This window comes from Macaca thibetana, chromosome 14 (genome assembly GCF_024542745.1).
Source record: "Macaca thibetana thibetana isolate TM-01 chromosome 14, ASM2454274v1, whole genome shotgun sequence".
NCBI classification, from domain to species: domain Eukaryota; kingdom Metazoa; phylum Chordata; class Mammalia; order Primates; family Cercopithecidae; genus Macaca; species Macaca thibetana.
The window spans coordinates 27,880,178-27,907,713 of record NC_065591.1 but is presented as its reverse complement, the minus strand read 5'-3'; the positions used below and the strand labels follow the sequence as shown (position 1 = coordinate 27,907,713).

At 35.2% G+C, this 27,536-nt stretch overlaps 1 protein-coding gene across 2 annotated transcripts in view; it reads right to left on the bottom strand.

Moving 5' to 3' along the window:
• Window positions 1-27,536, bottom strand: part of COMMD9 (COMM domain containing 9) — a 1,186,740-nt gene that overhangs the window by 1,070,562 nt on the left and 88,642 nt on the right. Inside the window, exon 1 of one of the 2 annotated variants that reach the window (XM_050759482.1) lies at window positions 24,654-24,657. The exons of the other annotated variant lie outside the window; for it this stretch is intronic. The gene's annotated coding sequence lies outside the window, so the exon portion shown is untranslated. Of the gene's footprint in view, window positions 1-24,653; window positions 24,658-27,536 lie in introns of those variants that run through there. 2 annotated transcript variants of the gene reach the window in all.

Below are 27,536 nucleotides of genomic sequence, written 5' to 3'. Positions count from 1 at the left end.
TCTCAGATAGTCACAGAGAATGATTGCTACTATTCTATAACATAGAGAATAAAGCCTTATGTGAGTGAGCAAGTAGGTCAACCAATTTCTAAGTATTATTATCTCTAATTATCTTAGAAGTATGAAGAGTGGGTGCCGTGTGCTGATGCCTGGTAAGTATTCTCATCATTATGTTGTCCTACATCAATGTAATAAGATATCCCACAGTCTACCTTGAAACTTTTATGAATACATTCTGTACAATCATCTCAAAGAAAGACAAAATCCCCATATTTTGTGTATTCATTTTAAAACATATGCAGTACTCGGCAGCAGCTTGTAGGAAGCAATGACTAGAATGGAAATACATGAAAAACGTAGCTAAAAAGCTCTGGTGCAGTGGTGTGCACTTGTATTCCCAGCTACTTGGGAAGCTAAGGTGAGAGAATCCCTTGAGCCCAGGGGTTTAAGGCCAGCTGGGCAGCATAGCCAGACTCCACATCATCTTAAAAAAATCGTAAAGATGAAAATATTTAGAAAATATTTAATATAAAGTATGGCCAAATTATATAAATTTATTTAATTTGTATTTCTTTTAAAAGCTGACAAAATTTCTGGAAGATATTGAAAAAATGGTCTGACCATCTAGAAGGTAGTGGGAAGTAGACAGTTGAGGGGCTTTGGGAAGATAAAACACAACAAATAATTGAGAAAAATGCAACTGTGTATCATGAGATGGAGTTGTATCACAGAATAGCACAAGTCAGATAACTCTAGGTATAAATTCTGGGTAACATTAGGCAAGTTACTTCAGCTTTCTGATCTGTGGCTTCTTTTTCTGTAAAATGTAAATTTTTACATAATTTATATATGTATGGCTAAAATACATTTATATATTCATATATAATATTTATACATGTAAATATGTTGATACATATAACTCATATATTATACATAATATTTTATATAAATATAAATAATATATAACATAGATTTATATGTAAATATATTATTAACTATATATAAATATAGATATTTCATATCTATTTTTATATCAACATATAAAAAGTATACAATGTATACAATGTATTTTATACATACACATATATACATGAATATACATATTCATCTATATAAATGGCTTCAGAGAGTAGATATATGATGAAATGGGTTTGTATACATATACAGAACTGAGCCCAGTGCCTGAAACATAGTATGCCTTAAATACACGAATTTTTTTCATCCCTTTTAAGTACTTTAGACACTAAAATACTGAATCAAGGTAAAGAAAAATTCCATTAACTGTGAACGGGAAAATGCCAATCTCTCTCTGTGGTCTCAAGACTGTACCTTATGAGTCTGTCACGTCCCCACCTTGACACCATGAAGCAGCTGTGCACTGCTATGCTGATATTGGGAAAAGAGGCAGTAGCTTCTGCAGAGTTTGGCTGTGAAACTTGTATGCCAGCTTGAACTGCTGCCATCTCTGTCTGCAATCGCGGGACAGCAGGAGGTCTTTTTTCCCTACCTGAGATTTTTGCACATATTTATTATGGGAAAAAATTCTCCTTCCTAAAGTTTTCTTATTTGCTTTAACTCTCATTGCTACATTTCCATAATGTTGGATAATCACAAAGCACATAAAAACATTTTTATGTACAGCCAAATATATATGGTAATCTCATTGAGTGACATTTGCAAAGCAGCACTGCACTGGTGTTGATAAATAATACATCATATTACATTTTATATATTGAGGCAGTGGAATTAGAAATGGGGAAAGAAAAAACTATATTCAGTTAGTTCCATTCTAGTCATTGCTTCTTACCATGTGCTGCTGAGTGTTGTATATGTTTTAAAATGAATACACAAAATGTGGGGATTTTGTCTTTCTTTGAGATGATTGTACAAAACGCATTCATAAAAATTTTAAGATAGACTGTGGGATATATCTTAATACATTGATGTAGGACAATATAATGATGAGAATACTTACCAGGCAGCAGCACATCTGCTTATCCTCAGCCATGAGTGGCAGATTGATAGCAAACATGTCATCACTTTTCATTCCAGCAACTATGGCAGCATCACTAATTGACCATGACATGCTTTTAGACTGAATTCAGAGGCAGCTGGAGTGGAAGAATGCCTTCTTAATACAGTGTCCATGCAATCTCTACCAAATACATTGACAAAGTCAAACTTCTTTGCTATATCTCACCCACAAATCCGGAGGATGCAAAGGGGTGCAGAGACCTGCAGCAGTGACAGAGGTCGGGCAGCAATGGATCCACACTCAGAATTTCCTCAGTGTCAAGGGTAGACATACATTTAGAATCCATAGAACTACTATTTACATCTGCTCATTTTGAGACATTGTAATCAATTTTCCAATATTATCTAGTTTATTTAATAGCTTTATTGAGAGCCTACAATATTAGATGTGCCAATAGAATACCTGCCAATATACTCGACAATAAACCTCCAAATTTGGTTTATTTCTGCATTAAATTATTCAGTGGGAATAACTTCATGTTTGGGATGCCATCCTCAGGTGCCTGAGATCTTACTGTGTTGATACATCTACCTGAATTTGTAGCAGAGTAAATTAGCCTATGTTTAATTCAACTCCCACGCCTGATTATTACATTAGTTTATACTCTAGAGTCTAGAAAGACTTAAACATGCAATATGGGTAGAGGTTTTAAGATGGGGTTGAAGAGATAAAGATTGGTATCAACACTTGAGCAATGTAAGTAATTTTAATTTTGCTCTAAGCACATTACAAATACATCCCATAAAAAAGACAAAATAAGACTTTACAGACCTCAATTGTATACAGTTTGGGGAACAGGTTTAAGAAGATGAATACAACATTACAAAAATATAATTATAATAGGACATTGATGGAGGGAAGGGTATGCAAATAAAGAAACCAAAAGCTTCAGCATCCCTAGCTTTATGGTAAATCTGTCTTTGATTCTAGCAAACTAGAAACACAAATTGTAACTTGCATATACATGTATAATAGAATGAGACATTGAGCAAATTGTTAAGAATTTTCCCACATTTTAACAAAGGTGGCTAGAAACATTTCTGTAGGGCTAGTGGAGAAGAGGCAAAATTTACTCCCTGGAAAACACCCACTCTCCACACATAGCATAGTAAAATAGAGGGGTTTTATCGAAACATTTTCTGGAAGATAATACATGAGAGACTGGGGCTTCGTGCACTTTCCTCCCTCCAAAGAAAAGCATAAAGGGATATGCTTTTCTTTGTCTCAGACTAAGTGATTAGGGCCAAAAGAAAAACACTCACAGAGATAAGGTTGTCTATACTCGGTAGACTAGTAACTAGTAAACACACTATGACTGAAGAAATTACTAGGACTGCTTCTCCTATAGCTAAGTGCAAGAAAATTCTTGGGGGCACACATAAGAATGCTTCCTCCTTACCTGAAAATGCCTAAGAGAATTAAAGCTAATTGTCACATCTGATGATGGGAGAGAAAAGAGAGAGTGCAACAGGAGACATGTCTGCCCTTGTAGATTTTGGAAGGATCAGGATGGGGTGTGTGTGTGTGTGTGTGTGTGTGTGTGTGTGTGTGTGTGTGTCTTTCCCATGTAGGTTCCATATGAGTCATATTGAAGGGAACCTAGTCATCGAGGTGAGGAAAACTTGGGAGAAAAGGAGACTGGGCATTTGAATGAGATCAGCCATAGAATGCATCACCCATGTCAGTATGGTGTAGAATGAAGGTTACACTGAGTAGCCTCCAAGAACCTTCCGATATATATCTATAAAATTCCCAACATTTGAATCTTTGACTCAGCAATCAGTAGAAAATTATCAGCAACATTAACTAAGCAAAAATATTTTGCTCATTTTCTTCTCATCCTTTTCTCTCTCCTCTCCTTTCCCTGGCAAAGACTTGAGTGGAGAGAGATCATGCTAAAATTCTTCTTCCCCTTGCTGATTTCCAAGCATTTGGTCAATTTGAACTGAAATAGGGAAAAAAATGTTTGAATTGTATGAGAGATCAGTGTTGATTTGTATTATACTAGACTTCTTAATGCTGAAAAATGACACTCTTCTAATACCCAGAATTCAGGGAAAAGTAATTTATCTGCCAAAGACACCATCTAGAGAAAGGGAAAGATTTCACAGAGTATATTTGAAGCTCCAGATGGTAAAAAAACAAAATTGTTTTCTGACTGTATCTTACTTACCAAATTCAGTGTGTTTACTAAACCTGTGGACATCTCATATTTACTTTTAGAAAATGTTTCTGCCATATAACAATCAATTGCATTCACTTCTCCAATGTAGCTGTGCTCTATTATGTTGTTGTGATGAAAACTCATTATATAAATGCAACCATATGAGAGGTGCTATTGAAACTAAAATATGTGAACTTTTAAACTTTTTTGTTTTTTATTACTGTGTGGAGCAAACTCTCTAAAAAGCCCTCCAGTAAGGAATTGAAGAAGTACCCTTGTTCTTTAATACATTAAGAAAGGAATAAATTTGCTTATGATACCTTCCTTTCCTCACTTTGGCTAGTTCAAAGTTTTTCAATTTCACTGGAATTACATTGCTGTGAGACTCCAGATATTACAAGCATACTACAGGGTAATCTTATTATTCATAGAAGGTTGTGAGGGAAGGGTTTATATTAATACAAAAAAAAATCTATTTCATGACAGAGATTCAAAAAAAGTCAAATTTGCTATCGTTTATTGCTCTTGTATGTGAGAATCACTGTAGAAGAGAGTCATGTGAGACATGCCTGCTTCCCCTTCACCTTCCACCTTGATTGTAAGTGTCCTAAGGACTCCCCAGAAGCAGAAGCTGCTATGCTTCCTGCAGAGCTTGCAGAACAGTAAGCCAGTTAAGCCTGTTTTCTTTTAAATTACCCAGTCTCAAGTATTTCTTTATGTCAGTATGAGAACAGCTTAATACAGGAGCCTTCATCAGGAAATAAAGACCTGAAGAAGCACTTGAACCTTAGTGTTTTTATGCTAGGTTTTCTGAAGAGTGGAGAGTCATGGAGAAATCACAGCATTTACATTAAATGCAATAAACTGGGGAAACTTAGCAATATCTGTTTGTTCAGGTTCCTCACTGTAGAAAAGTAAAATGTGACCTTATATCAGTTGATATCTCTAATTTATATCTTTATTTTTAAAAAATAAAATTTATTTTAGTAACAATCACTCTTCAGGGTCAGAAATTTTGTGTATAGTTAAATATTGCCAGGGGAGACATTTTATCAGTACATAATAATAAGAGGTATTTATCAAACTTGCAGGGCCTATAAAACAATAACACAATGAAGAAAAAAGTATGTAGATAAAAATCAACATAATGTCTGGAACAGTACCTCACATATCAATATTAATGTTGAATGTAAATGGTCTAAATGCTCCACTTAAAAGACACAGATTGGCAGAATGAATAAAAAAATGACAAACCAAATATCTACTGTCTTCAAGAGACACAACTAACACATAAGGATGCTTACAGATTTAAGGTAAAGGTAGAAAAATATATCTTATTCAAATAGAATCCCAAAGTGAGATGGAGTAGTTGTTCTTATATTAAATAAAACATACTTTAAAGGAATAACAGTAAAAATAGACAAAGTCATTATATAATGATAAAAAGGATTAATCCAACAAGCAGATATTACAATCCTGAATACGTATACGCACCTAACTCCACAGCTCCCAGGTTCATAAAACATTTTCTGCTAGACCTGAGAAAAGAGATAAACTGCAACACTATAATGGTGGGGGTGGGGGAGGGGAATTCCACACTCCACTGACAGGACTAGGCAGATCGTAAAGGCAGAAATTCAACAAAGAAACACTTAACTTGAACTATAATGAAATCAAGATGGAAATTAAAAATTTCTTTGAAGTGAAAAATAATAGTGATAAAAGTTATCAGAATCTCTGGGATAAAGCAAAAGCAGCACTAAGAGGAAAGTATCCCCAGACCTGCAGGGATGTTTTAACATAAGCAAGTCCGTAAGTTTATTACATTATACAAACAGAATTAAAAGCAAAAACCAGATGTTTCTCTAAATAGATGCAGAAAAAGCATTCAGTTAAATCTAGAGTTCTTTTATTATAAAAACCCTCAACAAACTAGGTATAGAAGGAACATACCTCAAAAGAATAAAAGCCATTTATGATAAAACCATAGACAACATTACACTGAATGGAGAAAAGCTGAAAGCTTATGAACTGGAACAAGATAAGAATGACCATTTTCACAACTTCTATTCCACATAATACTGGAAGTCCTAGCCAGGGCAATCAGGCAAGGAAAAGAAATAAAGGGGCATCCAGATAGGAAAAGAGAAAGTTAGGCTATCTCTGTTTGCTGATGATATGATTGTATACTTAGAAAACCCTAAAGACTCTTCCAAAAGATTTCCAGATTTAATAAATAAATTCAGTAAAGTCTCAAGTTACAAATTGAATGTATACAAATCAGTAGCACTGCTATACACCAACAATGACTAAGATGAGAATCAAATCAAGAATATAATCCTTTTATAATAAATGCAACATAAAAAGATATCTAGGAATATACTTAGCCAAGGAGGTGAAAAGTCTCTACAAGGAGAACTGGAAAACACTGCTGAAAGAAATCATAGATGACACAAACAAATGGAAATACATCCCATTCTCATGGAATAGAAGAATCAATATCATTAAAATGACTATATTGCCAACAACAATCTATAGATTTAATGAAATTCTTATCAAAATACCAATACAATTTTTCACAGAATTAGAAAAAAATTCTAAAATTCATATGGAACAAAAAGAAAAAAAAAAAGCCTGAATAACCAAACCAATCTCAGTTAAAAAGAACAAATCTGGCGGCATTGCATTACCTGACTTCAAATTATACTACAAGGCTATAGTAACCAAAACAGCATGGCACTTATATAAAAGTAGACACATAGATTAATGGAACAGAATAGAGAATCTAGATATAAAGCCAAATACTTACAACCAACTGGTCTTCAATAGAGCATACAAAATATGAATTGAGGAAGGTATATCCTGTTCAACAAACGGTACTAGGAAAACAGGATAGCCACATATAGAATGGAACTGGATCCCTGTCTCTTACTATATACAAAGATCAACTCAAGATGGATAAAAGAGTTAAATCTAAGACCTGACACCATAAAAATTCTAGAAGAAAACCTAGAAAAAACTATTTTGGGCATTGCCCTATGCAAAGAATTTATGACAAAACAAATACAACAAGAACAAAAATAAACAAATAAAGCCTAATTAAACTAAAATGCTTTTGCATAGAAAAAAATCATCAGAGTTAATATACAATCCACAAAATGGGAGAAAATATTTGCAAACTATGCATCTGACAAGGGACAAGTATCTAGAATTTACAAGGAACTCAAACAAATCAGCAAATAAAAACCAATCCCATCTAACTGTGGGTAAATGATATATGTAGACATTTTTCAGAAGAAGAAGATATACAGATGGTCAACAAACTTATGAAAAAAAATGCTCAACATCACTAATCATTAGGGAAATGCAAATTAAAATCACACTGAGACACCAAGTTCCCCTCCAATAAGAATGGCCATTATTAAAAAGTCAGAAAAAAATAGGGGTGGCATGTATATGATGAAAAGGAAATGCTTAGACTTTGCTAGTGTTAATATAAATTATTGCAATCTCTATGTAAAACATCATAAAGATTTCTTAAAGAACTGGAAGTAGATCTACCCTTCAATCCAGCTATTTCACTACTTAGTATCAACCCCAAGAAAAAGACACAATTCTATCGAAGACACTTGCATATATATGTTTATTGCAGTACAATTCACAGTGTAAAGCTATGAAACCAACCTAAGTGTCCATCAACTGATGAGTGGATAAAGAAATTATGAGTGGAGATATATATATATAACACTGTTACATTGTTTGAGGTTAATCACAAGATGCTGAGGCTCTGTTCCAATATTTGCTTTTTTATTTGTTTCTTTTCAACATTTTTTTCTGGTGTGCTACTCAATCATAAAAAATACTACTCAATCATAAAAGAGAACAAAATAATATCTTTTGCAGCAACTTGGATGGTGCTGGAGGCCATTATTCTGAGTGAGGTAACTTAGGAATAGAAAAACAAATATGGTATGTACTCACATATGAGTGGGAGCTAAGCTATGGGTATGCAAAGGCATTCAGAGTGGTATAATGAACTTTGGAGTCTCAGAACAAAGGATGGTGGGAAGAGGGTGAGGGATGAAAAACTACATATTGGGTACAATGTACACTACTTGGGTGACAGGTGCACTAAACAATTTCAGACTTTTCCACTATACGTTTCATCCATGTAACAGAAAACCACTTATACCTCAAAAGCTATTGAAATTAAAAAGTTGATACAATAAAGCAAAAACTAAATAAAATAAGCCTTGAAGGATATATATATATATATAACTCTAAGATCAACTAGCAGCATTTTCCTGCCATCAAACAATAAGGTGAAGGTCAAGCAAACCTATTTTCCCAAGATGAAAAAGAAAAACAGAGTTGTAATCTGCTTAACCAACTGGAATGTGTTAGACAAACATTGAAAAAGAGAGAGCTGCACAGAGGGAGCACTTAGAAGTCTGTAGAATCATGTATTATTGTTCCCTGGCCAAGAGCTAGGCCGCACATACATAAGGTGACATTCCCTGAGGCTAGCAGAGAACTCCACTGACCACTCACTGTGAAACTAAAAGTCAAATGTGATAGCAGAGGTTATGCGCTGCTGGAACCTGGATTGTGCAGTTCTGAGAGATGTTGGTGTTCCAATCCAACCAGAATAGAAAGACTTCACAGAATAACTTAATCATTCAATGTAGGCCCCCAAAGGGACACAACTGTGTAGTGAGGACCCCTCACTAAATCTACAGCCAAGTTCTAAACTGAAGTAGATCTGTCCTAATAAAGGTAAGCTTGGCAAGAGCAAAACGACCTGTTAGCAATTTAACTGCATGCTAAAAGATTCAAGTAGTTTTTAAAATATGTCATAAACGAGGTTCCTTTTGATAAATGACAAAATGTGAAATCATAAAATTTCAAAAAGCAAGTGACTAAAAACCATAACATTGTATTGTAGGATTTGTTTTACAAATATAAAATATCTGAAAATGATAGCACCAAAAATAAAAATGGAATTTTACCATGATTCTACTAAAAATTACACAATATTGAATCTAGGTTAAAAAAAGCAAATAAGTAGGAAGATGTGATCCATAACCCAATTTTTTAAGTAAAATAATAAAAATGGATATTGGAATTAGCATACAAAGGCTCTACAATCAGTTACTATCAATATGTTCAAAGACCTAAAGGAATAAAAGTGATGAGTCTTAAGAAGTGAACAGAATCCCAGAATAGTTATAGAAGCTATTTGAAGATCCAAATAGAAATTGTAGACTCAAATAATATAATATGTAAAAGAAGCTGCCAGTTAAATTCATTGTAAACAGAGTAAAAAAAAAGAGATATTAAGCTTGAGATAGAGACAGCAGAAATTATCTAATCTGAAGCACACAAGAAAAAATGTTGAAACAAAACAAACAAAAAAGCAAATATTGGAACAGAGCCTTAGTATCTTGTGGTTAACTTCAAACAATGTAACAGTGTAATTTAAATCCCAGAAGGAGAGGAGAGAGGGAATGGTCAGTGAAAGTATTTGAAAATATAATCACTGAAATTTGTCTAAATTCAAATAACTCCATCAATTTACATACCAGTATTTATTGATTTCTAATCTCAAGAAGGCTAAACACAAAGAAAATCACACCACTATGATATAATTCACAGTAAACTGCTGAAAATGGAAAATACAAAGAAAATCTTAAAAGTAGACAGAGATAAAGACACATTAGATCGTTAGATATAGAATAATATTATGAAGGATTGCTGACTTCCTATCAGAGATGAGAGAGGTAAAAGACCATGAACTGACATCATAAAAGGTCTGAATGTAAGGCAACTGTCAACTTAAAACTCTATAAGTAATGCAAAAATCTTTAAAAATAGGAGAGAATTAAGATATATCAGATAAATTACAGTTAAGAAAAATCATCACCAGCTCACTTACATTTCATGAAACATTGAAGCAATTTTTTATGCTGAAGAGAGATAGCAGAAGATAGAATCTTAGGTTCTCCCAGAAGAAATGAAATGCTCAGGAAGTAATAAATATGTGTATAAATATACAATTTTCTTATAATTTTTCAAAAAACAAGTGACTAAAGTAAAAATCATAACATTATATTGTAGGATTTGTTTTACAAATGTAAAATATCTGAAAATAATAACACCAAAAAAAAAATGGAATTTTACCATGATTCTACTAAAAATTGCACAATATTGAATCTAGGTAAATTTGGTGAGATAAGATGCAAATCATTATATCTGTAGAAACTACTAAAATAATGTAAACAGATAAAGCTAAAAAGTCTATAGAGAAGACAGAATAAGAAATTACATTTAATGCCAAAGAAGCCGAAGAGAACCGAAAACAGGTAGCACTATTAAAAAACAGAAAATAATCAAATTAAGTGAAACTATGTAATTAATGACATTAAATATATGTGTACTAAGCATTCTGATTAAAGAACAGAGATGATGAGACTGTCTAAAACGATAAGACCCAACTATTTTGTTGTCTCTATTTAAAGAGTAAGCAACTTAAGTAGATACAACTAGGCTGAATGTAAAAGGATGGAAACACATATTAAGCAAACACTAATTATAAGAAATATGGTAGGCTTATATAAATATCAGACAAAGTTGACTTAAAGATACAGAATATTATAAGATTAATGGGAACTTTCAGAATCATAAAATGGTTAATCTTCAAGAATATATGTAAATTCAAAATGTCAATGAATCTAATTGCAGTTTTACAGAATACATTAAGAAACCATTGACAAATTAAAGGGAAAATAGACAAATCTACATTCACCTTTGTAGATATTAACACCCAGTATTTTACAATACATAGAGTACCTACACAAACAATAACAACAGACCAATAGTAATGTAGAAGTATTGAGCATGTAATCATATAACTTGATTAAAATTTACTTTATTATATTAAACCTAAAAACAGTAAAATACAAGCTCCTTTCAAGTACACCTGCAGTATACACCAAAATGGACCAGGTAATGGGCCTTAACATGTGTCAAAATATAGTCTAAATGTGTCTGGTCTGGCTGGACGTTTCCATGAAAATCACACGGGTCCACTATATAAATATATCAGATTAAACTGACTGAATGAGAAGAAAGTGGCAAGTATGTAAGAGGCCTTGGTAAGACTTGTGCAGTCTTCAGAATAGAAGGCATACCATATGAAGGTTAAAGGGGTTACCACAGTGCATTTGTTTAGGGGTCCAATGGTATGGAACATACTGAGACACCTCCAAAGTGAAGGTGTACCTTTCATTTCGCATCGCTAAAAGAGGAAGTACAAAACTACAATACTTATTTAGATTATGAATACATCATATCCCACCCTTGGGAATTCTCCACTGTTTCACTTACTAAGTATCAAGGATGCCTACCAATTTTGTGTAGGATCCAGAAAAGCCTCTGCAGGAGGTTGAGACTGAAATAAAATCAGCTCTTTCACTTGAGCTATGATTCCATGAGATTCTAAGATATCAGAGGTATCTGTGTTGAGAAAAGTTTCCATATGGGTTTATGCAAATCTAAATAGGAAAGTGACAATAGAGACAACTATTTACCTAGGATAACTGAGTTAAGCCATACCACCTACAGGAGATACATCCGTTTAAAATCAAATACTGTCATGCTATTGGATTATGGTAGAGAAAGATCCTCTGACATCAAGAGACCATGGGACCAGAGTGTCTTTTATCTTTGGTTCTGTCAGACCATCACATTATAATGTTTGGCAGTTCCAGTGACATTCTTTTGTGTTATGTCAGTGAGGCATATAGGACCCAGGACCAGCGGAGCCAGAGGCCACAAGTGAGTTGCATGATCAAGTGAACCAGATACTGTGCTATTCTTGAATCTTGCATCATCACCTTTCTCAGTGCACACCTATACCATAAGACTGGGGGAGAGGAGAGTCTTTTAAAATCAAATGATGGAGGAAAAAAACATGAGTATTGTTCTTGGATGAACTTGATATGTGAATTCAAGTGAAAATGGACTGCTGCCACATTACAGCCCACTCAGGGGCAACCCTGAGAGATAGTCGTAAGGGTAAATTCTCCCAGTGGGCAGAGCTTCAAGTCAGTGTATGTGTTTGAAAAACAGCAGCCTGAGATTGGAATATATATGTTTGTGGAACTGCAAAGTATTTAGCTAATTGTCATGAACAGGACTGAAAAATCTGGGACAAAGAAATATGGGAGAGAGGCATGCAGCTAGTTATATTGGAAGAGCAGAAACAGTGAAAATCTTTATTGCATGTATACCCCAGAGAACATGCACCACTGAATAGGGGTCAAGTGCACCACTAAGCAAAATGGCCTGGACGGTTAGCATAATCCAGCTTTTTACATTGGTCAGCTCAGTGCTGGTACAGCAGGCACATGAAAAGAATAGCTATGGGGGCAGAAATGGTTGCTATACATAGGCCCAATAGCATGGGCTCCAAGGCTGAATTAGCTATTGCCACTGCCAATGTCCAGCTACCAGCAACAGAAGCAGAGTTCTCAAGAATGTACTATCCTTTATGAGATGGTCATTTGATTCCTTTCTATAGGACAGTGATTTACTTTAATTGGAATAAATATATATTTTGGGCTTGGGGTTTTATTTCCTTCTTATAGGGCCTTATCCAGCAGAATTTTCTGATAATTTACAGAGAGTTTAGTTTACAAGTGGATTACACATAAAATTGCATTGGACTAAGAGATCCACTTGTGGCTGCCTTGATTATCTATTGCTGCATAAAGATGCCCCAAAACTTGGTGACTTTAAACAATAAACATTTATTTAGTTACACAGTTAATTTAATAGGGAGTAAGGTGAAGGAAGCATATTGTATGGCCTACTAGCACTTGAAGTCACACACTGTCATTTCCGTAATATTGTATTGGTTATATGCATTAGCCCCATTCAGTGTTAGAGGAAACTGCACAAAAGCATGAATAAATGAGAATAAAAATGAATGGACATGGTCTTGGAGGCTGGCCTTTATAAGAGCCAAGATAGTGAGGCAGTGAGTAGCTAGCCATGGGATTCACCAGTCTTATCACTTATAGTACTTCACAGAAGCATAGATATACATTGATGAACTGATAAAATGGTCTTTTGAAGACACAGTTGATGTTCCCACTTGGAGATTTTATAAGAATTGTACTCTATCCAACCAGGATTCAGTGTATACCCTAATAAAATAGCCATTTTATGATGGTATTTCTCAAATAAACAGAGTACATGGGTTCAGCAACCAAGAAGTGGAAGCAATAGTAATCCCCCTAGTCATTACTCTGTTGTGTGTTTGGAAAATGTGTACTTCATGTTTCTATGAATCTAGCCTCCTCTTTGGGTCTTGACTCCCTTTCTTGACAAGATATCCTTTCTTTCTTTGAACTGCTTTGGTCGAAAATCAATTCTCTTCATATGTAGTTCTATTTTTAGTCTCTCAATTCGATTCAATTTATCTGTGTGTTTATCTTTGCATCAATACCACCTTATCTTGGTTACTGTGGCTTATGGAGTAACACTTGAAATCATGGAGTACAAGTAATTTATCCATCATTTTCTCTCCCAAATTGACTATTCTAGATCTTATGCATTGTCATACAAACTTTTAAAATTAACTGGTCGGTTTCAGCCAAAAATTACCTTAGATTGTATTAAGATTGCATTGAGTCTACAGATTAACTTGGAGAGAATGGACATCTGTCTTAGGTTAGTTTTTCTGTACTATAGTCTCTGAGACTTTGATACACACACCCACGAGAATTCTTGGTGAGTGTTATTGAGAACAAGTCTTCAGGGGTAGAGAAGCAGGTCTGGACAAATAAATCAGTTGGTCTTTGCTGTATCTCTATATTAGTCTGTTCTCATGCTGTTAATAAAGACATATCAGAGACTGGGCAATTTATAAAGGAAAGGAGGCTTAATGGACTCTCAGTTCCACATGACTGGGGAAGCCTCATAATCATAGCAGAAAGCAAAGGAGGACCAACGTCATGTCTTACATGGTGACAGGCAAGAAAGCTTGTACAGTGGAACTCCCATTTATAAAACTATCAGATCTTATGAGACTTCTTGACTTATTCTTGTGAGGTAGTTCACTACCATGAGGACAATATGGAGGAAATCACTGACATGATTCAATTATCTCCACCTGGGCTGACCTTTGACACATGGAGATTATTAAAACTCAAGGTGAGATTTGGGTGGGGACACAGCCAAACCATATCATTTTGCTCCTGGCCCCTCTCAAATTCAACGTCCTCACATTTCAAAACCAATTATGCCTTCTGAACAGTACCTCAAAGTCTTAACTTATTTTGGCATTTACTCAAATGTCCACAGTGCAAAGTCTTATCTGAGACAAGGCAAGTTACTTCTGCCTATGAACCTGTAAAATCACAAGCAAGTGAGTAACTTCCTATATACAATGGGGCTATAGGCATTGGGTAAACACACTCATTCAAAATGAGATAAATTGGCCAAAATGAAGGGGCTACAGGCCCCATGGAAGTCTGAAATCCAATAGGGCAGTCATTAAACCTTGAAGTTCCAAAATGATCTACTTTGACTTCATTTCTCATATCCAGGTCACACTGATGCAAGCAGTGAGATCCTATGGCCTTGGGCAGCTCTACCCCTGTGGTTTTGCAGGGTACAGCTCCCTCCTAGCTACTTTCACAGGCTGGTGTTGAGTGTCTGCAGCTTTTCCAGGTACACAATGCAAGCTGTTGGTGGATCTATCATTCTGAGGTCTGGAGGATGATGGTCCTCTTTTCACAGCCCCACTAGGCAGTTCCCCAGTAGGGACTCTGTGTCAGGGGGTGGGAGTTCTGGCCGAATATTTTCCTTCTGCACTGCCCTAGCAGAGGTTTACCATGAAGGCTCAACCTCTGCAGCAGACTTCTGCCTGAACACTCAGGCATTTCCATACATCCTCCAAAATCTAGGCAGAGATTCCCTAACCTCAATTTTTGACTTCTGTGCACCCCCAGGCTCAACCGCTATGTGGAAGCTGCTAAGGTTTGGGGCTTGCACTCTCTGAAGCAATGGCCTGAGCTGTATGTTGGCCCCTTTTAGCCATAGCTGGGACACAGCTGGACACAAGACTGCACAAAGCAGTAAGACCCTGGGCCTGGCCAATGAAACCATTTTTTCCTACTAGGCCTCCAGGCATGTGATGAGAGAGGCTGCTATGAAGACCTCTCATGTGCCCTGGAGACATTTTCTCCATTGTCTTGTCAATTAACATTTGGCTCCTCATTATTTATGCAAATTTCTGAAGGCTGCTTGAATGTCTCCTCAAAAATGGATTTTTCTTTTCTCTCACATCATCAGGCTGCAAACATTGTGAACTTTTATCCTCTTCTTCCCTTTTAAACATAATTTCCAATTCCAAACCATATCTTTGTGAATACATAAAACTGAATGCTTTCAAAAGCACCCAGGTTACATCTTGAATACTTTGCTGCTTAGAAATTTCGTCTACCAGATGCCCTAAATCATCTCTCTCAAGTTCAAAGTTCCACAAATCTCTACCGCAGGGGAAAATCCTGCCAGTCTCTTTCCTAAAATATAGCAAGAGTGACCTTTATTCCATTTCTTCCAACAAATTCCTCATCTCCATCGGAGATCATCTAAGCCTGGACTTTATTGTCCATATCGCTATCAGCATTTTGGTCAAAGCCATTCAACAAATCTCTAGGAAGTTCCAAAGGTTCCCACATGTTCCTGTATTTTTTTGAGCCCTCCAAACTATTCTAACTTCTGCCTGTTACCCAGCTCAAAAGTTGCTTCCACATTTTCAGATATCTTTACAGCAGCACCCCTCTCTACCAGTACCAATTTACTGTATTAGTCTGTTCTCACTCTGCTAATAAAGATATACCCAAGACTGGGAAATTTATAAAGGAAAGGAGATTTACTGGACTCATAGTTCCACATGGCTGGGGAGGCGGAAGGTGAAGGAGGAGCAAAGTCATGTCTTACATGGTGGGAGGCAAGAAAGCTTGTGCAGGAGAATGACCATTTATGAAACCATCAGATCTCATTAGACTTATTCACTACCACAAGAAGAGTATGGTGGAAACTGCCCCTGTGATTCAATTATCTCCACCTAGTCTCACCCTTGATACTTGGGGATTATTACTATTCAAGGTGAGATTTGGGTGCAGGCATAGCCAAACCATATCAATCTCTAACAAAAGCCTCTGTCAATTGTGTGGGGGAACTCTGGAGCTGGAATGAACTTTCAGAATCTGCCTGCAATAGGCCCCACATCATGCTAGGTTCATGTTATCACCAAACAAACAATAATGAAGTTGTGAGAATAATAAATAAGAAACAAAATAATGCAAACTAGGACTGATGAATACAGAGTGCACATTTGTAAGCATTTTATAAAACCTTTTCTTGCATTGGTGAGAAAATAAGGGAACTCTCAAGGAATAAGCATCACTTAACCAAGTTTGTGATGAGTATCTGTTTCAAGCTTCTATTTTATTCTTTTTTTCAGACGTAAGTCCTCCTTTTTGAAATTTAAGAACTGACTAGTGACACCTAGGTTTGCAGCTGTTTAGAAGAACTTGCATCCTCATTTTCAATATAAATTTTCTTATTCCATTTATCTCGACTCCAGGAGAATAAAACATGCTGCTGTTGCCACTCCAAACTGGATAAAATGTGTTGAGTTCAAAAGGTTTAGAAGGGATTTATGGGGAGATAATCACACAGTGTGTTTTATGATTTGCTGTAAATTCCGTGGTTACAGCATACTAGGGCAAACTGCTTACTCAGCATTATTGAAAGTTCAATATTGTCACTTTGCCCATTATTATAGGATCTGGTAGATAGACTGGTATTTCCCTAGAGAGTAATTAATACTGAAGACTGCATCATTGCTGGTTTATTTCCATTTACAGTAGTTTTTAGTTGTACCCAAGGCCTGTTTATTTCATCTTAACATCTTAACATCTTAACATCTTCAACATAGTTGGTGGCAGGAGGGGGGTGGGGTGTGAGGGAGGGGGTGGGGATCCTCTTGGCTCCCTGTAATTGTAAAATATCTTTTCACTCTGCATTTCCAAACTCTCCCATTCTTAAACACTGAGCTCAGATGTCACATCTTTCATGAAGCTGTCACTTTGTCACTTTTCCTTCAGTCTGCCTCTCTTTTTAACTCCAATATATTTTTTGGAGATTACTTTTCTTTATAAACTGATTGTGGACATCATATGCCAGAAATGTTTTCTAATTTTTATTATCCATGATGGCTAGCAAAATTCCATATGCATGTAGAAAGGTATTCAGTGGCTTGATGAATTAATCTTATCCAATATAGTTACATTGAGGCAATATATAAGAAGAAAAACAAATATAATTAGCTTAATAAAGTACAGTTTTATTTTTCTTTGCAAACAGTATGTCAATGTTGGAGTAAGTATCTTTAAAGAGTTAATTAAAATATTAAAATTGGCTATAAATATGTGATATAGCTGGCAGAGAATTTTGGTTATTGAAGATTGCAGAAGAAGAAATGAATATTTCATGAAATAGTAAATCTGAGATGTGTTTTAATGGAGAAAATTGCAAATTGAATGCATATTTACCACAATATGTTCAAATGAACTCTAAGCAAATGAAATCAACCATTGGGTTGAAATATTTTTAGCTATCTAAAAATGCAACATCAGTCCATTTTTCTGCAGGCAAAGATCTCAATTTTTGTTAAATATCTAAGAACTGGTAATTCTTCTCAGATTACAAAAACTTTTTCTAGACAGCTGGATCTTTAGCAGTGGCTGTGTCCCCTCCATGACTGAAGCTTCCCTGAACCTCCTGTGTAGCCTAAGGTCTCACTGAACTCTGAAAACTCTTTCCTCCGCTTGCCCCTGTCCACAGGATTAGCACCTTCTTGCTTTTGCTAACCATGGCTTCCCAAATCACCGTAATATTCCTTAAATTAATGTCTATCCAATGTATGCCTTGTTTCTTTCTAGGACACTATATTAGAAGCAATTTATCTCCACATTCATACATTACATTTCCTGTTGAAGGACGTTTTGGATTCTGGAGGGGTTGATTTCCACATCCCTTTTTTCTATCTCTTTAACTTCTCTTTACTTGAAGATGTCAACCTGGAAAATACTTCTTATTTATTTATTTATTTATTTAGTGACAGAGTCTCACTCTGTCGCCCAGGCTGGAGTGCAGTGGCGCGATCTCGGCTCACTGCAGGCTCCACCCTCCGGTTTCACGCCATTCTCCTGCCTCAGCCTCCGGAGCAGCTGGGACCACAGGTGCCCGCCACTACGTCCAGCTAATCTTTTTTTGTATTTTTAGTAGAGATGGGGTTTCACCGTGTTACCCAGGATGGTCTCGATCTCCTGATCTCGTGATCCACCCACCTTGGCCTCTCAAAGTGCTGGGATTACAGGCATGAGCCACCGCTCCCGGCCCTGGAAACTACTTTTAACCCAATTGCATCTCTTGTAAAAAGAGACATAAAGGCCAGAATTTGAATCAGCGAGTCACTTAAAGTCAGAAGAGTTGTAGATTTGCCACAAACTTTAAATTGTAGAAACGATATATATATATATATATATATAAAAATACACTAAAATAAAAGCTGTAATTTCATGAGAAAAAAAAATACTGAATAGGTAAAAGCTTAAGGAACCTCCCAAATATGATAACCCAACCTTAGTAGTTTTTAAATGTTTGTAGAGATTTCAAGTCTGTGTAGAAACTCTATTTTCTCTCTTTCAGTTATTTATTGCTAGCAATGCTTATTTTTGTAATTTAAGATTTTCAGTGATATAAACATTTATTAAACACAAAATTCTTAGATAACTTAAGTATGGTGTCTATCTTCCAAAAGTTTGCATGTAATTCGGATTATGCCTCCTCCTTAAGCACCTGTAAACTGCCTCCCACACTTAACTTTCTACAGTGACTATTCTTTCAAAAGTCATTGATGATCTATTTAGTTGCTGAATTTAGCCCTGGATTTATCTTTGTTCTCCTGGGTTTTGTAGTAGTGCTTCTCCTTTTCTATCTTGAAACTGTCTCCTTCCCAATCTCCCTTGAATTTGTTTACCTTGGTTCCGTCCTTTTCACTGACATTTCTGTACATATGTCACTTTCTCTTGCTCTTTTCTCTCTATTTTTAACTTCTCTCTCATCCCAAGCTCTCAGAAAAATATTTACCGTTACCAACTCATATCCTGAATTCTGATTCTGCATTTCAGTCTGTCTGCTGGGTATCTATTTTTGATGTCATAAAATCATCTGTGTCTACATTCTTAAGTAAAATTATTGCATTCTACCTTCTTACTACTGAAATAAAACCTTCAATTTCTTTCTAAGTTAGCACAATTTAGTGTAGAGGTTGAAAAATTATGGACCATGGATCAAATCCAGGCTGCCACCTGTTTTTATACAGTGTGCAAATAATGTTTGTTATATTTCAAATGCTTGAAAAAATGAAAGGAGAATAATATTTCATGACATGAACATTTTATAAAAATCAAATTGTATTCATAAATAACGTTTTAATGGAACGCAGTGGTGCCTATTGCTTTAGTAAGTGTTGTCTAATGCTTCTTTTGACCTATAATGACAGAGTTGAGTCGCTGTGTCAGAGACAATGTGGGCTGCAAAGCTTAAAATATTTAGTATCTGGTCATTTAGAGAACAAGCCTATTGACTCCAGTTTCAGTGGATGAAGCATGAGTTTATAAGTAGACAGATGGAGCTAAATATAAATTTTAGATATTTTTTCCTAAGAGGGATTTCAGGGAGTTAGTTAACACTAATGAACCTCAGTTTTCTCATTTGTAACGTTGCAATGACAGTAGTCAAGTCCTTAATGAAATTTATTTTATTTAAAGTCTAAGACTAATACTGTAGATTTTTAATTACTCTCACAATTTCTTCTTATTGGTCTTGTGAAGCAATGACAGACAAAATATATTTTATTTTTGTACTAGCTCAGAAATATTTCATAACACCTCTGTTATTCAAGGCTGTTTCAGATCAAGTGAAAGAAACTCAGCTCAAATTAACTTAACCAAACAACCATTATATTATATAGTTATATACAATTTTTAGGGTTTTATTTTTTTCATTATATATATACATATATATTTTATATATAAACATATATGGTTTATAATATATTCTATCTATATATAATGAGTTGTACATATGGTATTATAAAATAACTTCTTTAAAGTGATGTTAGAAAAATTGTTTTAACATTTTATCCTAGTTACAAAATAACTTCAGTTTATTTAAAGACCTAAATCTGAAAGTAACAACTATATGATAATGGAAAAATGTAGCAAAACCTCTGTGATCTCCATTATTATAATTCATGAAAGAACTTTGTTCTAACTCTTCCATTGCATCTATAACCTCAGATATTTGTCAACACAGGAACCACTTTTAGATTCATCTACCAACAGTTTTCAGAACACAGTAATTTTGTGTTTCTTAAACGTGTTTTAGAGAGACCACTTTTTACATTTTATGCAATTTAGCTAAAAGGAAAAATATTTTAATTTATCCTCTATTTTTTCATGTGTACGCTCTTAAACCTCTTGTTTTAGCTTAGTTTTTCTCCTTTTTTTCTCCACTCTCTACTCTGTCTCTAATTTTAGAAAGATAAGTAGATAGATATTGCTATCTATATAAATATATATTGATATGTCTCTCTGCATATATGCAGATAGAGAGAGAGCTAGACATATGTCTATCTAGAGTGAGGGAGAGTAGTGTTTCACTTTTTAACTCCAAAAATTGTTTTAGGATTTACCCAAGATGTAAACTAGATATCGTATTGATTGTTTCTCACTACTATAGGGTATTCCATATATATAATAGACACTGAAGTGGCCAACAACTCTTTTTTGTTACAGAATGCTTTTCTTGTCAACTATTACAATAATTTCTCTGTGGTCCATTCTACATTGAGCTAAAGGCAATGTTTCTTCTACAAACAGTAAATTATTTATAAAATAAAACTCTTTGATACAGTGTCATATTACAGAAGTCCTTAGAAGAAAGAATATAAGACAAAGGTTTTAAAAAAAACCTCATTTTTTATTATAGCACATGTAGTATTTCCTGGAAATACTTATGCAGAAATAAATGTATGGGAGGTGGGTCAGAGAAACATACATTAAATTCATGTGAATGACTTCCTGTGAGTTCAAGATCAGCCTGGCCAACATGGTGAAACCCTGTCTCTACCAAAAATACAAAACTTAGCTGGGCATGATGGCAGGCGCCTGTAATCCCAGCCACTTGGGAGGCTGAGACAGGAGAATCACTTGAACCTGGGAGGCAGAGGTTGCAGTGAGCTAAGATCACGCCATTGCACTTCAGCATAGGCAACAAGAGTGAAACTCCGTCTCAAGAAAACAAAACAAAGAAAAACAAAAAAACCCTCACATTTTACGTGTCATATTCATTTTATATATAATGAAAATATTGACTTTTTGCAGCCCTCCCTGCCCCCAGTCTCTGTATGGGGGATTTTCTTTCTTCTGCCTTCTTCCTTCTTTCTTGCCTATTAAACTCTCCGCTCCTTGAAACCACACACACCCACACACACACACACACACTCTTTCACATTTTACGTGTCATATACATTTTATTGTATTGTATTGTATTTATTCATTTTTGAGATGAAGTCTCACTCTTGTCTCCCAGGTTGGAGTGCAATGGCACGATCTCAGTTCACTACAACCTCCGCCTCCCAGGTTCAAGTGATTCTCCTGCCTCAGCCTCCTGAGTAACTGGGATTATAGGCTCCTGCCACCATGCCCAGCTAATTTTTTTTATTTTTAGTAGAGACGGGGTTTCACCATGTTACCCAGACTGGTCTCTCCTAACCTCAGGCGATCCACCCAACTCGGCCTCCCAAGGTGCTGAGATTACAGGCGTGAGCACTGCGCCCGGCAAATATACATTTTATATATAATGAAAATATTGACTTTTTGGAACCAAGCATTAAAAACGTTGGAATTTCCTAGTGATAGGCATCTTGAAACTAATTCATCTACTGTTTGTTGAAGAAATGTTTACAAAGTGTTCATAATGTTTACACTCTATCACTCGGTATGTATGAGTTGATAATAACTGTCTCTTTAGGTCCTCAGAATTTACAGTCAAATAGGAGAAATAGGTGTAAAAACCAAACCATAGGTATATTATCCATGTATCTATCATGAATAGTATACATGAGGATAGCAGGCAGGCTATATCTGTGTGCATTATGAATCACATTAAAAAAGGAATTTTCTTTATCTGCTTTCTATAAGACCTATGAATTTTATCTATATAACTAACTGTTTTGGATGAAGTTTTAATTGAAGTAAATATGAATATGGAGCAAACATATTTCACATCACGTACCTAAAGTTTATGATTTTAAGCTGTGTTAAGTGTTCCTTTGACCATCATTTTACCAATATAACTTTTAACAAAGACAATAGTGTTCATGCATTTAGAGGATAAAGAATTAATATTTAGAAACTTTGAGCAATATAATGAGATTGCAGAAAACAGTTAAACATTCCATTTTCTTAAATTTGATAATTATCAATTATATTTATGGCTTACACAGGCTATTTTCTTTATTTATATGCATTTCTTTTTCCCTTTAATTTCTGCACTATAAAACATGACAACTCTGCCCCAAAGAGGTTATCTCCACCTTTGACCTGTTTTTTAACTGAATCTATTATTGACTTAACCTGCATTTAAGTTATATGATTTTTCTTTTATGTGATTAGAAATTGGGTTTTATTCAATAATTATCAAAGGAATGATTTAGGGATACAAGCTTTACTGAAATCTGTGTGGAGGAGGTTTTTATGTAAAGGAACAATCTCTGTATGCCAAGCTCTTGTCATAATACTAAGATACAGGAGTTGTTATTTAAATAAAGTTGAAAGAGAACCTATTCACTGGCTAGCATAGACTGAGCATATGGACTTCCTGTGGTTTGATCTTTTTGTATATTATTTAGATTGAATGCATCAAGTGAAATGTGAGAATATGAAAGATAAATAAAATGGCAAATACAATTAAGATAAAATATGACGATGAGGTCTGCATGTTTTGTACCCTCAAAACCTGTCACGTTTCAGATATATTACCAACATGTTGAAGAATTGTTCAGAGTATTTTGTAATTACAAAAAAAATAGTGAATCAAAATAATAGCACTCTTCCCTTCAAGGAACTCTCGCTCACTTTATAAATGAAAATTTTAATGCTGATAAATATAGAACTTTCAATAATAAAGTGTTGTTTCAACTACATGTCTTTAGAATATGTGCATCTTCTTGGTGAATGTAACCAAAGCTTTTCTGTGCATTATAAAATAAGGAGTGAAGGTTGGTAACAGTATTAAAATCCCATTATGTTTTACGAAGTGCTATTAGATATTTTTATAAACAATCTATGTAGGCGCCTGAGGTGGCATTAGTCATCTCATTCCCAGATACATTTTATTGTATGCACTAAACTACCATTCTTTTGGGTTTTGTAATATAACCAAATACATTTAGAATCTAGAATCATCATAATTATCAAACCATCTGTAAGTATAAGCCAATGTGACCTCTGTTTTGTGATGAAATATACTTTAAAGGGAAAGCAGAATAAATTATGCTACTCAGCAGACAACTATATTTACAGAAAAAACATTTCTGATATTAACATAGTTGCTGATTACACACGGTCTAACTGAGGAGGAAAACAAGTGTCATTGAAAACAAGTGTGGAAAGATCATTTGCCAAAGAGATGTATCCACCAAGAAGCTCCCTAGATATAGGACCTGAAATGAAAGAGAAGAGGCATAATATTGGTGGATTCTTCAAAGTTATCACGTAAGAGCTGAAAGAGAGCCAAAATAGATTGTCCTTCTGGGAAATCTCCTACAGAGCATCACAAGAGAGTGTGACATGAATATTAATCACTATCAGATCATTCAAATAACCCAAAAAGGCAAGATAGTGTCAATGGATATTGGAAGTGGGTGGAAACAGTTGACACATTTGGGCAACTTTAAAACATTGTTATTTAAAGTTGGCCCCCAAATGTTAACAGACAGGAGTTTGGAGTCAGATTGACCTGGGTTTAAATCCTAGAGTGAACACACTGATGTGACTACAATAGCAGGTCAATTTTAAACCAAGGCCAAGCCAAATCAAATATAAAATTCTGAAGTGATTTGGAAGAACAATATGAAGTTTGCAAAGGAAATATTTAAAAACAAGTACAGATTTACTGAAAGCCCCTAAGGACATAAAAGAGTTGAGAAAGAAGAGGGTGGCCGAGGATGTACGAGGGCTCTTTCTTTAGAGAGAGTTGCATGTGTGCTATGATTCTCCATCACCCCAAAGCAGAGGGCACTTACCCCCAACCTCAATTCTAATGAAAGATGCTATGATAAGATCCCTTGGAGTATTTGGTATATGCTTCCTATAATTGTAAGAAAGTAGCAGAGTGAATTCTTATTGAGGAATATAAAGTCTATAGATGTCAGTTTGAGGCAACAGGGCAAAGAGGTGAGAGCAGGAGAGAAAGAAAGAGAACATCCAATGTTGCTCCTTCTTGGGTACTATATGCTACAATGGCAAAACTAAAAAAGTAGGAATTAATTTCTTCATCTATGAGCACATCCACAACTTACCTCACTGTTTACATCAAAGGAATTTAAATCCTGTTCATTTTATACCCTAATGTGTTTCCTATATCCATTAGTTAGTTTTCTCTATTCTAACTGCTAACATCTCAGTCACCTAGCAAAAACATGCAATGGGTCACCTTTATTTCCAGAAATTTCAGAGAGAGAGAGAGACAGAGAGAGAGAGAGAGATTTCCATGTCCCATGTCCACACTGAGCAGTAGATAAAGTTACGCCAAGGACAAGAAGGTGGAAATATGTCATCAGCACTAGATGTGTGTAATTTGACTTGGAGAAAGAACTAGCCTAAAGTAAATTACAAGACTGACTAGGAGAATACCTACAAGCATGATGGACCCTCAACGGAGAAATTCTGAGTGGAATAAACTTCTAACAGCCAGGGTTTGAAGGAGGAATGACATACCAAAGAAGATCCTTTTTCATATCTGGAAATGTGCCATCTTCTGTCTGGGGCAAAGTCAGGAAGGCAGAGTATGGATTCTGATAACATGCCAATGTGATGAGGCAAAGAAGCATTCGCTCTGATTATCTGATGGGTGAAGGGATTTCAAGTCTTCTGACAGCAATGCCTGTTTAACAAGAACTTCATTTCACCTTTATCTGTCTCCATCAATGTACCCATTTTGCACCTCAGTCAGGAACTAAATAGGAATTTTAGTTTTCAAGCTGAGAATTCCTACTCCTCACACTGAAGAAATGAGATTTTAATTTCACTCAATATTCATGTTTGATGCGTTGAATTAAGACTGTGTGATTTCAGTAACTGTAGGGTGTTCCATTAAATCTGAGTAAACAGAGTTCATAAGGCTTGACCACATTTTTATTCCATGACAGGAGAAAAACTACCTCTACTGACTAAATATAGAGAGACAGTGAGGGACAAGAATAAACATGCATTTTAATTATATTTCACAATTCTGTCTTGTTCAAAAGCACCTACTATATTACATGGGACAAGTTAACCTCCGTGAGCTTCAATTTTCCCATCTGTAAAATAAGGATAATAGTAATTGCCTGAGAGGGCAAGCAGGCAATTAGAAGAAATGAACTGTATTTAGAGTTCTATTTATCATTCCACAGTACCTGAAGCACATGAATTTCTGATTAGTGTTACTCTCTTTATCTCCTCCTCTCTGTTGTAGTCATAGATTATGGAAAACCTTTCTGGCTTTTCTCTCATTAAAACAGTCTAAAACTCTCAGCAATTTCGAATTCTACATATGTACTTCTACCTCTGAATAAAATGCACTAATTGTGACAGGGTCTTTCTATTCCCACTTGAATTAAAGCATGTAGCTCAGCCATCTTTACCTCTAAACTTTGTTTCCAAATGACATCATGAATTCCTGACATACATATTCAACTCTCTACTGAAGAATCTCCCTTAAATGGCTGGCAAATATCTCAAATTTGCTGTCAACATCTGAATTACTGTCTCACGCATCCAAAGCTGCTCCTCCTTTGATGCTATGTGTATAGTACAACTTAAAAAGTAGGAATTAATGTCTCATCTTCATCTATGAGCACCTCCACAATCTACCTCACTAAAATCCTGTTTATTTTATACCCTAATGCATTTCCCAGATCCATCAGTTTTCTCTAACTGCCACTGTCTAAGTCATCTAATGACAACACACAATGGGTCACCTTTACTTCCAAAACTTTGACTCCATCTCCTATCCTTTGCTTAAAGTTATTCACCAATTTATAAGATCTTCATGGTGTGTATCTTGACTGATTCACTCATCCAGGCTATGCTATATACTTGACCTTCACACCTTTAAGCCTGCCATTTTCTATGTCTGAAACACCCCATGCCGTATTTTTCATTTGTTGAAAATCTGGTCCTCTGTTGTAATTTTGTCTAAGAAACACTTCCCTAGGAAGGATTTACTTGAATATCAGAAAAACATACGAGTGATATTTAGCTGGTGTCCTGTGGGATGTCTAAACTGATTATTTAAGGCTGACATTTTTCCATTCTGAATGTTTAGCGCCTAAGTATGTCAAATATTGATCTGAGTTTAGACCTAGACACTGTCGAGTCTCCCAGCATATCATTATTATTCTATTATAAGTATAATCAAACTTCCCAATACTTACTTTTCAGTCTTACCCTCTAAAAAGTAAGCTCCTGAAGGACAAGGACTGAGCCTGTTTTCCACATAATCCTCAGTACCTAAACATAGCCAGCTTCATGGAGGATAAGAAATAGCTATGAAATAATTAATATAAATCCAATAATTTTGTTGAATATTTTGTTTGCTGAATATTCTATATTCCTTTTAGAATCTGATTAATGTGGTAAATTACTAGGGCAATATTTTAGCCAAATAATAGGTAGCTGCCAATACATTTGAAACAATATGACTCTCTAAGAGAATTTTCACACAATACATGAGATTAGTCACTTATTAGAGGAAACAAAGTATCTGACATTGTGAGACAACAGATTTGGAACACCAATACTCTAATCATTGTGAAGTGAAGCTAAATGCCTGAAGAAATCTAAGAATTATATAGCAGTATAGGAAGAGAAAAATAGCTCATTGTATTATTTCCCTGATGAAGAAAGGCTATGTGAATATTGT